This window comes from Lepidochelys kempii, chromosome 5 (genome assembly GCF_965140265.1).
Source record: "Lepidochelys kempii isolate rLepKem1 chromosome 5, rLepKem1.hap2, whole genome shotgun sequence".
Taxonomy (NCBI): Eukaryota; Metazoa; Chordata; order Testudines; family Cheloniidae; genus Lepidochelys; species Lepidochelys kempii.
The window spans coordinates 99,242,324-99,255,954 of NC_133260.1; the positions used below are offsets into that span (position 1 = coordinate 99,242,324).

The following is a 13,631-nucleotide window of genomic DNA, read 5'->3' on the forward strand; positions in this document are numbered from 1 at the left end:
TGATAATGCAGATTTCCTGACTGTAATTTTCTGCTAATCCTTTGTTCTTAAACCAAGTGTTACGCTTTGTTTTCATAAGGAGTTTTAAAGATACTTACCTAAATAATAATTATACTATATAGTACATGATGGATGGGTATGAAACTCAGATATTTGCTTCCGTACCTGAAGTACCACTACTACAGTACATCCCAATTTAGCCTTCTAGAGACATATATCAAAACCAAAAGTCAAACGCTTCAGAAGAAAATAAAGTTTGTATTGAGCTGAAAAGTGTCGTTTGTTCTTGGGAAAGCTGATCACTTGATTTGTTTGAATGTGCTGTGCACATTTTAAACCCCATAATAATCAGGAATCTGAAACTATTCTCTTTGGCTTTTACACCTGTAATATCTCTTTTGATCAAGTGCATCTGTAACCTTAATGTTTTATAGGCTGGCCCTGAAGTGAACATTTAATCAGCTGTCATATGAGTATTCTAGTTTAATGTCTTTGAATATAAAATGTGATGTACCCATTGATTTCATATGGCTAATTGGCATTGTGAAAATGAAGTCATTTATTAGAAAGAGAATCTTTAAATGTACTATTGAGTATATAATAGCTTACTTTTTATTAGTTTTCCAGTTAAGTACTGTATGTATAATAATTGCAGTGTATGCATTGAACAAACTACTACAGTAGCATCATGGCAGGCATTTGATGGATCTTAATTTGACAGAAAGGGGCTATCCTAGGAACAATTGCTTTTCTCAGCCTAGGTGGTATGTGCTGAAGAAAACACAGTGAGCAGTACAGTTGAGTAGATACAGAATATGAATTTATATGTATGAGTAAATGAAAATGCAACAGAAGTAGATCCTACAACAAATGTGGTATATGTGTTTATTTTAATGAGAAAAGCAATTACATGAAGAGCACAAGCTAGAATAAGCAACACATTACTATCAAAATTCACTTAGGAGACTATAATTTCCCAGAGAGGTGGGGGGAGAGACCTCGATGTGGTGGTTTATTAGCACTCCCATTATCATGAAAATTATTTTGTTATCTTTTTGACAGATAAACATTGTGTAGTTTTTCATCACTGCACATGTTTTAAGGGTAAATGTCACTGATTATTTATTAAACAGCACAAGCTAACTATAATCTTTTTCTTGCTACAACAACAATCCTTTAGGGCTAGATGATGGCTAGTCCCTACACAGGTGAACAAGCATTGGAAGAATTCACATACAGGAGCTAGGGACAACACAGTCCTTGTGCACAGGGGTATGCAAGCATTGTGGAAGGCTTTGCACTGGTAGGAACCCTAATCATACCAGAGACGATGGATAGGAGGTGGGGCCTTGGCACTATCCCAGTCCTTCTGCACTGGCGGCTGGCTATGGAAGAAAGCACATGTAGTACCATCTTAAAGGGACACTATCAACTCAAAAATCACACCTTCTAAAACCTTCACCGATTTTTACCATTAGTTTTGAATATTTACAGAGCAGTATCCCCCAAAGGATCCAGACAGGAGCAGGGCCCCAGAGGGCTAGCTACTGTACTGACACATACAAAGACACAATGCCTGCCCCCCAAAGAACTCACTTGTTATAATTAGGTTCTATGCTTGGATTAGAACACCTAAGATTACTCGAACTAGGAGAGAGAAGATTGAGAAAATTTTCCTTCATTTTTTCCTGTGCATTTGACAGTAATTTGTTTATAAACAAATTCACTTTCCCCCCTAGGTACTCAGTTTCCTTATTCTGTGTCTTTCTCACAGCAATAAAGGAGAGAGAATCTTTTTTTCTTTTTTCCCCTAAAGAGAAGAATCTGACTATAAATCCACAAACTTTGACAAGGGGATTCAGGGACAGGTGTAGTACCTGAAACTAATTTGAACTCATTTTAAAAAATTGCCTAAATTTTAAGTTGATAGCATCCGTTTAAAAGGTAATGCAGTGGCTGTGTCATGATAAATAAATGGCGCAATAGTTTCCTTTATTCTTGTATTTGCTTATATAGCTTTATTTTTGTTATGTTGTACTGATTTCTCTTAAGTTAATACCATTTGTGAAAATGCTGGACACAGAACAAGTATATTCTTATCACCTGTTATATTTATAGAGTTGGATCCCAAAGTCCTTACTCAGTTTCTTCTATCGAAGTTGACGGGAATTTGCCTGTATAATGATGTCAGCCAGCCCTTTCTGTTTAATTTCTCTTTTGCCTAATATACTGTATTACTAAATGGGATTAGCTTCTTGCACAATGAGTGTGCTCAGTAAAAGGATTATCTTTGCTACAACTGATGTTTCTATCCATGTAGCATCCATTTTATCATCATTATGTACTTTATCTGATGTTGCCAAACTCTATTTCAATATATTTCATACAGCTGTACTGGTGGGCAACCTGCAGCCCATGGGCTGCGCACAGCCCATCAGGGTAATCCGCTGGCAAGCCGTGAGACAGTTTGTTTACACTGACTGTCCACAGGCACAGCTGCCTGCAGCTCCCAGTGGCCACGGCTCACCGATCCCGGCCAATCGGAGCTGTGGGAAGCAGCAGCCTGCACGTCCTGCGGGGGCTGTGCCTGTGGACGGTCAATGTAAACAAACGGTCTCGCAGCCCGGCAGCACATTACCCTGATGGGCTGTGGGCCACAGGTTGCTCACCACTGATGGTATAGTCTTTTATTTAGTCTTCAAAGAATAAAAATTTACAATGACACTAAATCATTCTCATCTCTGTACTTTATTTTATACAATCAGAACAAAATAACAAAACATTTTAAAATTGAAAGCTGACATATATGCTCAAACTGTAAGAGTAGTAACAAACTCTAGGGACTTAGAATAATTTTCCATAGTGACCTCTGATGTAGTACTCAGTATTAAACAATGTAACCCCCATCTTCATCTGTCTATACTGTATGTTAAACTAGTCTCTTTAACAAGGAGCTGTCTTCTCCCTTCACTCTGTCAGTTCAATTTTAGTTGTAGTGATCTATTAATTTTAAGATACAACAGTAGCAGCCAGGACTGGCTAATAGCTTCCCTTTACACTATTCTGTGCTGATAAGCCTGTGGGATGCACTTGAAATGACTGATTTTAAATTACTAACATAATTCTGCTTTTCAACAGGTAACCCAGATTCATTATCCTAGTGTTGTGTTGAATTGGCATGGCCTTCTCTGTTACATGGATTGACAGTAGATGTAGTGTGGGACATAGTGGCCTGATTTGATTTAGCTAAACTAGGATCATTCACAGATGCTGACAGGCTGGACACCATCCAACTCTATTTCTTATGCTTGTCTTCCAGGCATGCATATCTGTTTTAACCTATTTTAGTAATACCCTCATGTTTAGAAATGGTTTTATAATCCTATTTTCTTAGTTTTTCATTTTCTAACAGAGAAACAGAATATTAAAGAACTAGGAAGCTATTACATTTGAAGCATGAATTAAACCAAATTACTGTTTGGCATTTTTACAATTGGTGCTTCATTGGATTGGGTTTCTTTATTTTTCTTTTTTCCCTATAACATATAGAGCATTCTTGCAGCAAATACTATGTGGCTTTTTTACATGCTACACAAGCACTCAGTATCACTGCTTCAAATATAAAATAAGAATACTAAGATGAACATAGCTTGGAAATCCTTGTGCAGACAGAGCAATTTTGTGTTGTAGAGAAAAATTGTCATTTCCCCCCCAGATGGTCATCGAAAAGAGAAGAGCTATCTTCCAAAGAGGGCTTTCCATCTGTGACAGCTTAGCTTCAATTTCTCTGCTTTAGCTCTGTTTGCTTGTTTGCATGTTGAGACAGGACCTTGTTATATTGATTTTTCTTTGAATCTTTAAATTAGGAGAGTTGATTTTAATGGCATAATATTAATTGTGCAAGGAATTTCATATGATATGTATACAGTCTCAATTCATCCAAGTATTATGCATTTAAAAGCTGTTCTATTTTGAGAAGATATGGGGAAATAAACTCCATTTAGCTCAATGATATTGGCTGAAGAGGAGATGCTTGGGAGTGAATGCAGCAGCAGAGAAAATAAAGATGGGAGGATTTAGAGTAAATATACATTTCTGAGCAGGTCTGTGTGTTGATGAAAAATTGATCAATAACATCACTAGCAAGGCTTCACTTTAAAGACCGTATGCCTCTAGGAGTGTCTGCAGATGTTAAACCTCTGGTTAAGGCAGATATGAGGATGACACATACCATGGAGGTAGGAGATGGAATAATGCATAGAAAATCCAGGGCAGGGCTTGGATAGTAAGGGGGTACAAAGGAAAATTCGTTTGATGTTCAGTAAGGTCAGTTTTACCGATTTAGAGGCATGCTCATATGGAAATACTGTATATCAACCTTTGCATAACTTGTAAGCAATGATTTTACTTCACCTACTTCTGCACAATAGGGCTACTGGGATGATTTTACAATGAGTCTGGAATTTACTTTCTATAAACATACAGCTCTAGGTTTGCCCAAGTCATAAGAAAAGGAAAAAGTCAGAAGAAACAATGGAAAAAATAAATTAGCTATTTCTTAACCACATGGTTCAGTGGGAAGTGTCCATTTGACTATATCAATTAACTACAGAAGAAACCTACTCAGTTCGGGGACAATCTGATTCATCTTAGTGATTGCCATGTGCTGTCCATCAAATGCTTTTTGGTGATTTAAAGGCATCAGATGCTAATTTCTGATCAAAATAGAAACCAGTTAAAATCTTTTAAAGTTGCATTACACAGGAAAGTGTATGTAAGGAAATTGAGAGGGCAAGCACTTAAGGGGCTGAAAAAAAGAGGGTGTTGGAATATGGCATGGTGTCTTTTAAAGTACAAAAAATATATGCATTGGGTGAAATCCTGAACTCATTAAAATGACTGGAAAGTTGTGCCAAATGTCTAGAGATGTGCCAGGATAGCTAAGTGTGAAGATTAACATTTCTTAATACTGTACCATCTTTTGTAACCTGATTTGACACTCTCATTTCAGCATAATTATTCTCTTTTAAATTCATCCGTAGAAAACTGGTCACACTTCAGGGATTTGTGTGCAGTTGTGTACACTACATAGGTGGCGAGTTGTATGGGCCCGTGGTGTCCATGCTCCACCAATGTTCAGGATCGTCAGCCCGACTTCACCAATGTTTGGGGCTCCGTGGTCAGCCCTGAGACCAGGGTCCTGGCTGCCACCTGGGGCTCTGCTGCCGGCCCCGTGCCCAGGGACACCAAATTTGTGTGGAACATGGTAGGGGAGGGTTTGGGGATTTAAATGAGAGAAGCTAAGAGGTAGACACAGAACAAATAGGAACCTGAAGACATAGATCTTGCTGAGGAGCCTGACCTTGCTCCCATTGTAGTTAGTGGGAGTTTTCCCATTGTGCTCAAAGGGAGAGGAACTGAGCCCAAACTGTGATTTAAACTGTGTTTTAAAACCTGATGAAAGTCACTTTGCACAACAGTTAACAGATTTCCAGCTGCACATTGGAAATTAGAAGGCACTGCTAAACAGGACAGCTATACGGGAAATAACAGAGTGTCAAACGTAATAGCAGAAGCATACAAAAAATAAAATGGAAACGTTTGTTAAAACAACCACCTTTCCTGTATATTAAACAGATAAGACCTCTTCCCTATGGTCTAGTGGGGATTTAAGAAACAGATGTTCCTTGGGGGGAAAATTCTTCAGGGCAGGTTAGAGAATGGAAACATTGGAGCAATGAAGTAACAAAACCAAGAAACAGCTTAATGTGCTGTACCAGAGACACACAAACATCTAGACACATTAATTCAGACATTTGAAGAGTTCAGCTAAATTAATCAATAAACGGATTGGAATAATGAACTAGATCCTAAACAGGTGTAAATTGGCATAGCATCATTAACTTTGATGGAGCACCATTGATTTATATCAGCTGAGGATCTGACCCAATAAGCAGAATGTAACATTTTAAAATTGATATGTTAGGGTGAAAGTTTATATATATATAAAATCGGCTTACAAGGCACGGGTGGGGGCAGGACTTGGACCTGTTCTGGGCACCACCAAAAATTATACAAACTTGGTGCCCATAGTACACTATGAAATATAGATGATTGCATAAGAGTATGTATGATCCCTATGTAGAGCAACCTGGTATAATGAATCGATAAAGTTCTGTTTTCTCATCTGAATTGTCAGTTAAGTAAGTTTACAATAGACTTTAAACATTTTGTCTCTGAGTTTCAGCTGTGTTGGGGGCACTTTGCATTGCATTCCCAGCACATAATGGCTCTAAATCCAGCTTAGCTGGCCACTGTTCAAGAACCACATTGTAGAGAGACAGGTATAGTGGCTCCTGTACCACCCCTCATCTGACATGAGGCATAGGGTTGAAGCTAGGAGAGAGATAATATGGCCAGGATATTCTTGGGCCATGACATTCCCTTGCTGTTTTAACAGGGGACAGGTCTAAAGCCCAGTAAACCACCTTTGCATTTCCCTAAGCTTGGGGCTACTAGGCACTGAGGTGATCCCCCTTATATGGCAGCTGGGGATACTCATATTTGGTGAGCTTTGAGCTGATTCAGTTGAATCAGTTCTCCTGAAGGAGCAAAATCCAGTGTTTTATATTGATAAGTCATTTTAAGTGTGGGTAATTATACTGCAAAGGTATAGGTGTTCATTTTTTAACTATATAAATATCAATGAGAAATATATTAGCAAATTGAGCCTACATTATGGATTTCAGAGTAGCAGCCATGTTAGTCTGTATCAGCAAAAAGAAAAGGAGTACTTGTGGCACCTTAGAGGCTAACAAATTTATTAGAGCATAAGCTTTCATGAGCTACATGCATCCGATGAAGTGAGCTGTAGCTCATGAAAGCTTATGCTCTAATAAATTTGTTAGTCTCTAAGGTGCCACAAGTACTCCTTTTCTTTTATTACATTATAGATGTAATTCTTAGCAGCAGTGACCATTTGCTTGAAAATGATGCAGAAGCAAATCTATTTTGGCAAATAGAAAAATAAAGTTAAAGGCCGGGGGAGTCTGGATCAGTTTCCTGTACGGTACATAATAACAGGTTTCAGAGTAGCAGCCGTGTTAGTCTGTATTCGCAAAAAGAAAAGGAGTACTTGTGACACCTTAGAGACTGACCAATTTATCTGAGCATAAGCTTTCGTGAGCTACAGCTCACTTCATCGGATGCAACCGATGAAGTTTGCTGTAGCTCACGAAAGCTTATGCTCAAATAAATTGGTTAGTCTCTAAGGTGCCACAAGTACTCCTATTCTTGGTACATAATAAGACACTCACATATGATGCTTTTTCAAGAATAATATCTACATTAGTAGATTCATGGGAACCAAAAATGCATCAGATTTTCAGGTGCAGTTGCAAGTGATGTAAGTTTATTGTGTATACATGGAGCTATTTTTTTTAACGACCTCTAACTTTTCAGCTGCACTTTTGCACATGCAACCAGCTGTAACTTTAATGACAGAATTTTGCCATCTACATATCTAATTGCACTCAACTATCAGATAGTTTTGATGTCTGAATGCTATCATTGATGCTTACAATTGATTTTGCTTTCAATTTTCCTGGGATTGTGAATGTAAGGTAAGAGTCTAGATTAAAGCCCTTTAAAACTATGTGATAACTTCTTATTAGGATAATATATTATTAGCCAATAGGAGCTGAGGACGCACAGCACCTTGCAATATTCTTTGTATATTGCACAACACACTAGCATTGTACGATACATATACAAACATTGCAAATGTAATAAAATTGCAGCTCTCCTCTTTGCTGACTCTCCATGAAGTGTCTTATTTGCATTTGTCTTTGTAAGAGAAGTTTAGACGTAAAAATAAGAAAGATAAAATAGCAGTTACTACTTCCATCAAAAAAAAAAGTCTAATATAAAACAGTGACTATATTTTGGAGCAAGAATTGTAAAATGTTGCTCTTAACAGAAACACTTGAAACAGAAGGGTACAGATGCAATACCATTTAATATGTTAATGATTTTGGTTAATAGCATAAGATTTAATATTGTTCGGTGGGGTTATTTCTTTGTTTGAGAGGGTGCCATGTGAGCAGTTCAGGCCATTGGACTATGAACTAAAGCTGTGCAGTTTTATTCCACCTGAGCTGCTAAGAAAACTATGTATGCTACAGTGCAAAAAGAGAAACCCTTGAGGCTTTGTGGAAATTTATGTCAAAGCCAGTAATAAACCATGAAATAAAATAATTTAATCAAAAATATCTCTCATCCTTTAAATACAACGGTGACATGAAATAATCTGACAAATGGCTTTTTGAAAGGCCAGGTAACCTACAGAATAAAAACAGGCTTCAGATTATTTAATTAAAATGATAACCAGGTTTTTGTCCTTCAGTGATAGCGTGATGCCGGAAAACATTCCATAACCTCTACCTTGAGAGAGTTCTGCAGAATCCTCCTCCTTCCTCTGACCCTTGGCTTCATAGCTGCAGTGGGGAAACATAATTTATAAGCCATTACATTTAAGAATTCTTTTGTCCTTCTTGAGGATGCACCACATTAGGTACTCTGCATTGGAGGGATGTCTTTCTCAGCTGGGTACAAAATTGTTGCATGATAACTTTGTGGCATTATTTTGTCAGTTGCAATGCAACCTCATGCCGCAGGGTCACAATGTGATGACTTACTTATTTTGGACTATTTAAATATTCTTTTATAATACTGGACAGATAGATCAAAACTGGGACAGCCCTAAGCTTTTATAGCACCTTTAGTCCAAGGATTTTAATATGCTGTACAAATAATTGGACCTCACTTTTGAGGGAAGTATTGTTGTCTTCATTTTACAGATAGAGAAGCTCAGGCCCAGAGAGGTTAAGTGCCTTGTCCAAGCTCAGACAGCAAATAAGTAGTATAAGCAGGAATGAAAAACTGTACTGTCTGGCTCCCCATTCTGTACTTTAATCACTAGTACATGTTTACACTAGCACAATGTTCACAGCTCTACAATGCCCTCAGTTCCCAAAACTAGTACAATGCCCTCAATCTTCATAGAGTCCATAGGTCTATCTGCCTCTCTCATATGACAAACAGGAGACTGCGAATGGCATCACAGGGACTCCACTGAGTTATCTTAATGTGTGTCTACTCCGCAATTAAAAACCTGTCGCAGGCCCATGCCAGATGACTCTGGCTCAGGCTAAAGGGCTGTTTAATTGCATTGCAGACGCTCGGGCTGGAGCCAGGGGTCTAGGATCCTGCAAGGTGGGAAGATCCCAGATCTTGGGCTGCAGCCTGAGTCCAAACATCTACACCACAATTAAACAGCACCTGGAGCCAGAGCCAGAGTCGGCTGGCACGAGCCAGCACCTGGAGTCTAACTGCAGTTTATACATACCCTCAGAGACCAAGGTATTCTATGTTTTTTAATTTACTTTCAGTACTCAGACAAATCAGTTTGAAAACTGAACATATGGGGATAATCAAAAGGGGAACTGCTATTATTAAAACATTTGACTTTAAATAGATGTGCTGCTCAAATTGCTTAAAAATAATATGAATGAAGGAATTTATTTATTGAATGTGTATCTCTAATATAAAGTATACTTTAACAACCCATGTAACATTTGAAACCAAAAATTTCATTTTTCATAAGTATTTTGGTGGAGAATTGAATGCACACTCCTTATTTCACTCTAGGATAAATAACATTTTCAAAATAAACTTGTTTTAAAGATAAATGTCTCTAATCTATTACATCCAAATTTCCTGTGCAGCTGCTGGTCAGTGGAGACTTTGGGAGTTGTAACCTATTCTGAGGTAGAAGTAATGAACTATTCTGCAGGTTGCTTCCTTAGAAGCAGCTGTGTAATGCCAGTTTTAATCTCACATAGCTAACATCCCAAGATGGGTTTTCTTTTTTCTTCTTCGTTTACTCCTGTTTCAAAACTAGTCAAAGGAACATTTTTCCAGTTTGCTGTTTGCGCAATTTTTTAGAATTGCTAAAAAGTCATTTGATGGGATGTAAGTCTAGTAAAGTTGGAACAAATAATAGGAAATGCTTATTCACAATGTGTTGCAGTCTGTGGAAAGTCTATCACAGAACATCATTAAGTTAAATACTTGAGCTGAGTGAATTATTTGTATCAGATTAAAATTAAAAAACATTTTTCTGGTCATACAATGTTCTTGAGCAGATAGTTTTTATTAATTTATTCATTTAAGGCTCACCCACAGCCCACTGACGTCAATGGAAAGACTTTTTCATTGACTTATGGGCATGATCCAGATTTGTCAGGTAAGATTTTGCTGCAGATTCTGTTAATAGTTCTGGATAGTTACAAGTGGCATGATGCTATATTTGCTCCATTCTCGGCTAGGTGAGCAGACCCTTCTTCTGCAAGTACTCACTCACATGACTAATGATAGAGTTCTGCAAACTCTTGGACATACAGCCTTGAAAGTCACTGTCCTCAAAAAGTACACTCGGACGGACATGCACATTTTCACAGAAATCAAATTCAAAAGGGGAGGGAGCAAGCTGGAAGTAAAAGAATTAAATCAAATATTTGAGTGAATAGTTGCTGGAAACATTTTTCTGCATTCGTCCATTTTTAAGAAATAGTATGGCTTTTAATTGTTTTTAGAAAAACTAAATAAATTTTACAATATTTATAAATTACTCTTACCTTAGCACACTGAATCAAATGTCATGCTATACGTCATAAGCTGGTTATTACAGGAGTCAGGAAGGATTTCTCCACCATATATAACATTGCAGATTTGGCTTAGATGTGTAGGAAAGGGTTCCCTCTTCTGAAGAATCAAGTACTAACCACTGCCAGAGGCTGAATACCACATATACAGCCTAGTCCAATATGGTAAATCCTGTGGCCTAAATATTTGAGTGACTACTGATCTTGGTTTGTATGCAGTGTAGTTGTAGCTGTGTCGGTCCCAGAATATTAGACACACAAGGTAGGTGAGGTAATATATTTTATTGGTTAAGCCTGGGAGCTTAAATTCATTACTCTGCTAGACACAAAAAATCATGGACTGAACAGAGACACTGGATTTATGGCTAATTAAAACAGTGCTATTTTAATAATTACACTAACCCCCTCTTTTTGTCCTTTGACTGCAGAAGCGTAAACAGGCCTTGAATTCTCCGTTACAATTGGTGCCATCTACTTACGCTAAACAGTCTGTTTCACCTTGTACTTTGCTGTGATGCTCCTCTCACAGACCTGAAGAAGAAGAGCACTATGTAGCTCGAAAGGTTCTCTCTCTCACCAACAGAAGTTCTTCCAATAAAAGATATTACCTCACCCGCCTTGTTTCTCTGTCTATCTTGGGTGTTTTTTACTTTGGGGTGCCCAACTTTAGAGCCTTTAAAGGAGTCCAATTTTCAGAAAGTTCTGAGCACCTATTCTCTGAAAATCAGGCTCCTTTAAGGCCTCTCATGTTGTGCACCCCAAAATTGAAGTACTCAGAACCAACAGTCATTTTTGAAAAATTAGGTTTGTTTCTTAATTCAAGCTGAAAAAGAATACGTGTGCTCCCTTGAATTTTTAGCTCTCCCATGATTTTCTCTTAAGTGTTTCCATGATGCAATAGTATATGACAGGTTTCAGAGTAACAGCCGTGTTAGTCTGTATTCGCAAAAAGAAAAGGAGTACTTGTGGCACCTTAGAGACTAACCAATTTATTTGAGCATGAGCTTTCGTGAGCTACAGCTCACTTCATCGGATGCATACCATTGAAACTGCAGCAGACTTTATATATACACAGAGAATATGAAACAATACCTCCTCCCACCCCACTGTCCTGCTGGTAATAGTGCATTTCAGATTTAAGTGTTTCATCTGAAAATTCGAGTGAGCTGTCATTAAAAAAACATTGCTTCCCGCTGTGAAGGATTTTCAGGCTCACAGGGAGGCCACAAACAATATAACATAATGCATTAGTTTTAGCTCAATGAAGAAACATTAATTAAGGGATGAAATACCCACAATTAATGCAGGTAGCTGCTGTGTGATCTGACTATACTGGGAATACATAAATGCTATATCACATGTTTATGCTCACAAGTGATTATTATTCCCCAATTTTTTGAATTACTTTCCGATAAGGAGTTTAAAGGCAGAAAATACTGACAAGTGGGGATTACAAAATCAGGTTTATACAAAAATAAAACACACAAAAATATATTGAAGATTTAGCTTGTTACTGTGAATCAGTACAGTTTCAAAGAATGTCACATACAGGATAAAGTGACATGTTTTAGAATGTCAAATTGCTAACATTGATCAGTTTATTTTCTGAATGTTAATCTTTTTCTTGTAGCTAGGAGACTCAGACCTTGACCAAAATAGTCGTAGTTCAGGTTTTCCTCACAAAAACTACTGTAGGCTATCTTCATTCATGGAGCTTATGTCAGAGGTTACAGATCTGTATCAAGACTGCTTATTGTATTCAAGAGGAAAGCTGAACGGTCTGAAAAACGCTTCTTGGCATTTAAAAAGAGGTAGGCTAGAATGATGCATAGGGAAAGGAAAGTATGTGGTAGAAAGAACTCCATTTGGGATTTTGCTTCTGTTTATAGCATACCTTCTGTTTGAGGAAAATAAATGTATTTTTATATAGAAAGTATTTCAACAAAAAGCTGGGGCTGTTGGACAATTGGGTTTGTATGGTCTTTGTTGACTAATGACTCCACAACATCCTGAAGGGAGGGTGGAAGAAAGTAGAAGAGGGTTAATTTTCTATGTAAACATCCTTGGTTTTACAATGGCCTCTTTTGGTTTGACTGTGGGCAGTGATCCATCTTTTACAACACATTGAATCTTCCTAATCCATGCAGGAGCATTCTAGCTGCAAGTCACTCATGGTAGGTATTCCTTGAATTAACGTCATCAGGGGAGTTCCCTAATGTTATATCTAAATGCTGTATGAAGACTGGAGATACAGGAAGATCCAAAATATCAAGAGACAAAAGTATACAATGAGTAAACCCTGTGAGGCATTTTGTGGATGGAGGCCACAATGTTTTCTGGGACATACATTAGATTGCAATTAAATTCTGAGATTGTTTTGCTGTAGAGGCTCTATAATTCAGTTCCCACATACATTTGATTTTTGTTTGTATGTTTTTGGCTGGATAGGACATGACAATTTCAGCCACCCTGACAATTTCCCCTTCTGCTTCTCTGTGACCCTGTAATAGTCCATAGATGTGCTACTAATTATGTATGCTACTTGCAGCCTAGCACTGGGTTATCTGTGGTCTCTGATTCACTTCAGGTTGAAGATTGGGCAGCAATACATACATCAGGTGGTGGGCAACAAGTCTGGCATCATCGTTGCAGAAGATTTCTTTATGCCTCTTTGGTGTGTGAGGGGAGAGAAGCAACAATATCTGCAGCAACAGCAAATATTCTTTAGGGAAACACTCCGGATTTCCTCAGTTAGTTTGTTTGAACATGTTCAGCCAATCTCTCTCTCTGAATGTGCTACTGGCCACTCAACATCTAAAAGGCAAAGAACCATACATGGGTGGCTCAGCATAAACATTCACTCTCCTCTTGGTGTGAGGCAGATATTTAGACTTGCCATGACCCTTG

General features: G+C 38.0%; 1 protein-coding gene across 5 annotated transcripts in view; it reads left to right on the forward strand.

Moving 5' to 3' along the window:
- The window catches only part of TRPM3 (transient receptor potential cation channel subfamily M member 3), a 636,037-nt gene that overhangs the window by 197,429 nt on the left and 424,977 nt on the right, over positions 1-13,631 (forward strand). The gene's annotated exons all lie outside the window — the stretch shown is intronic.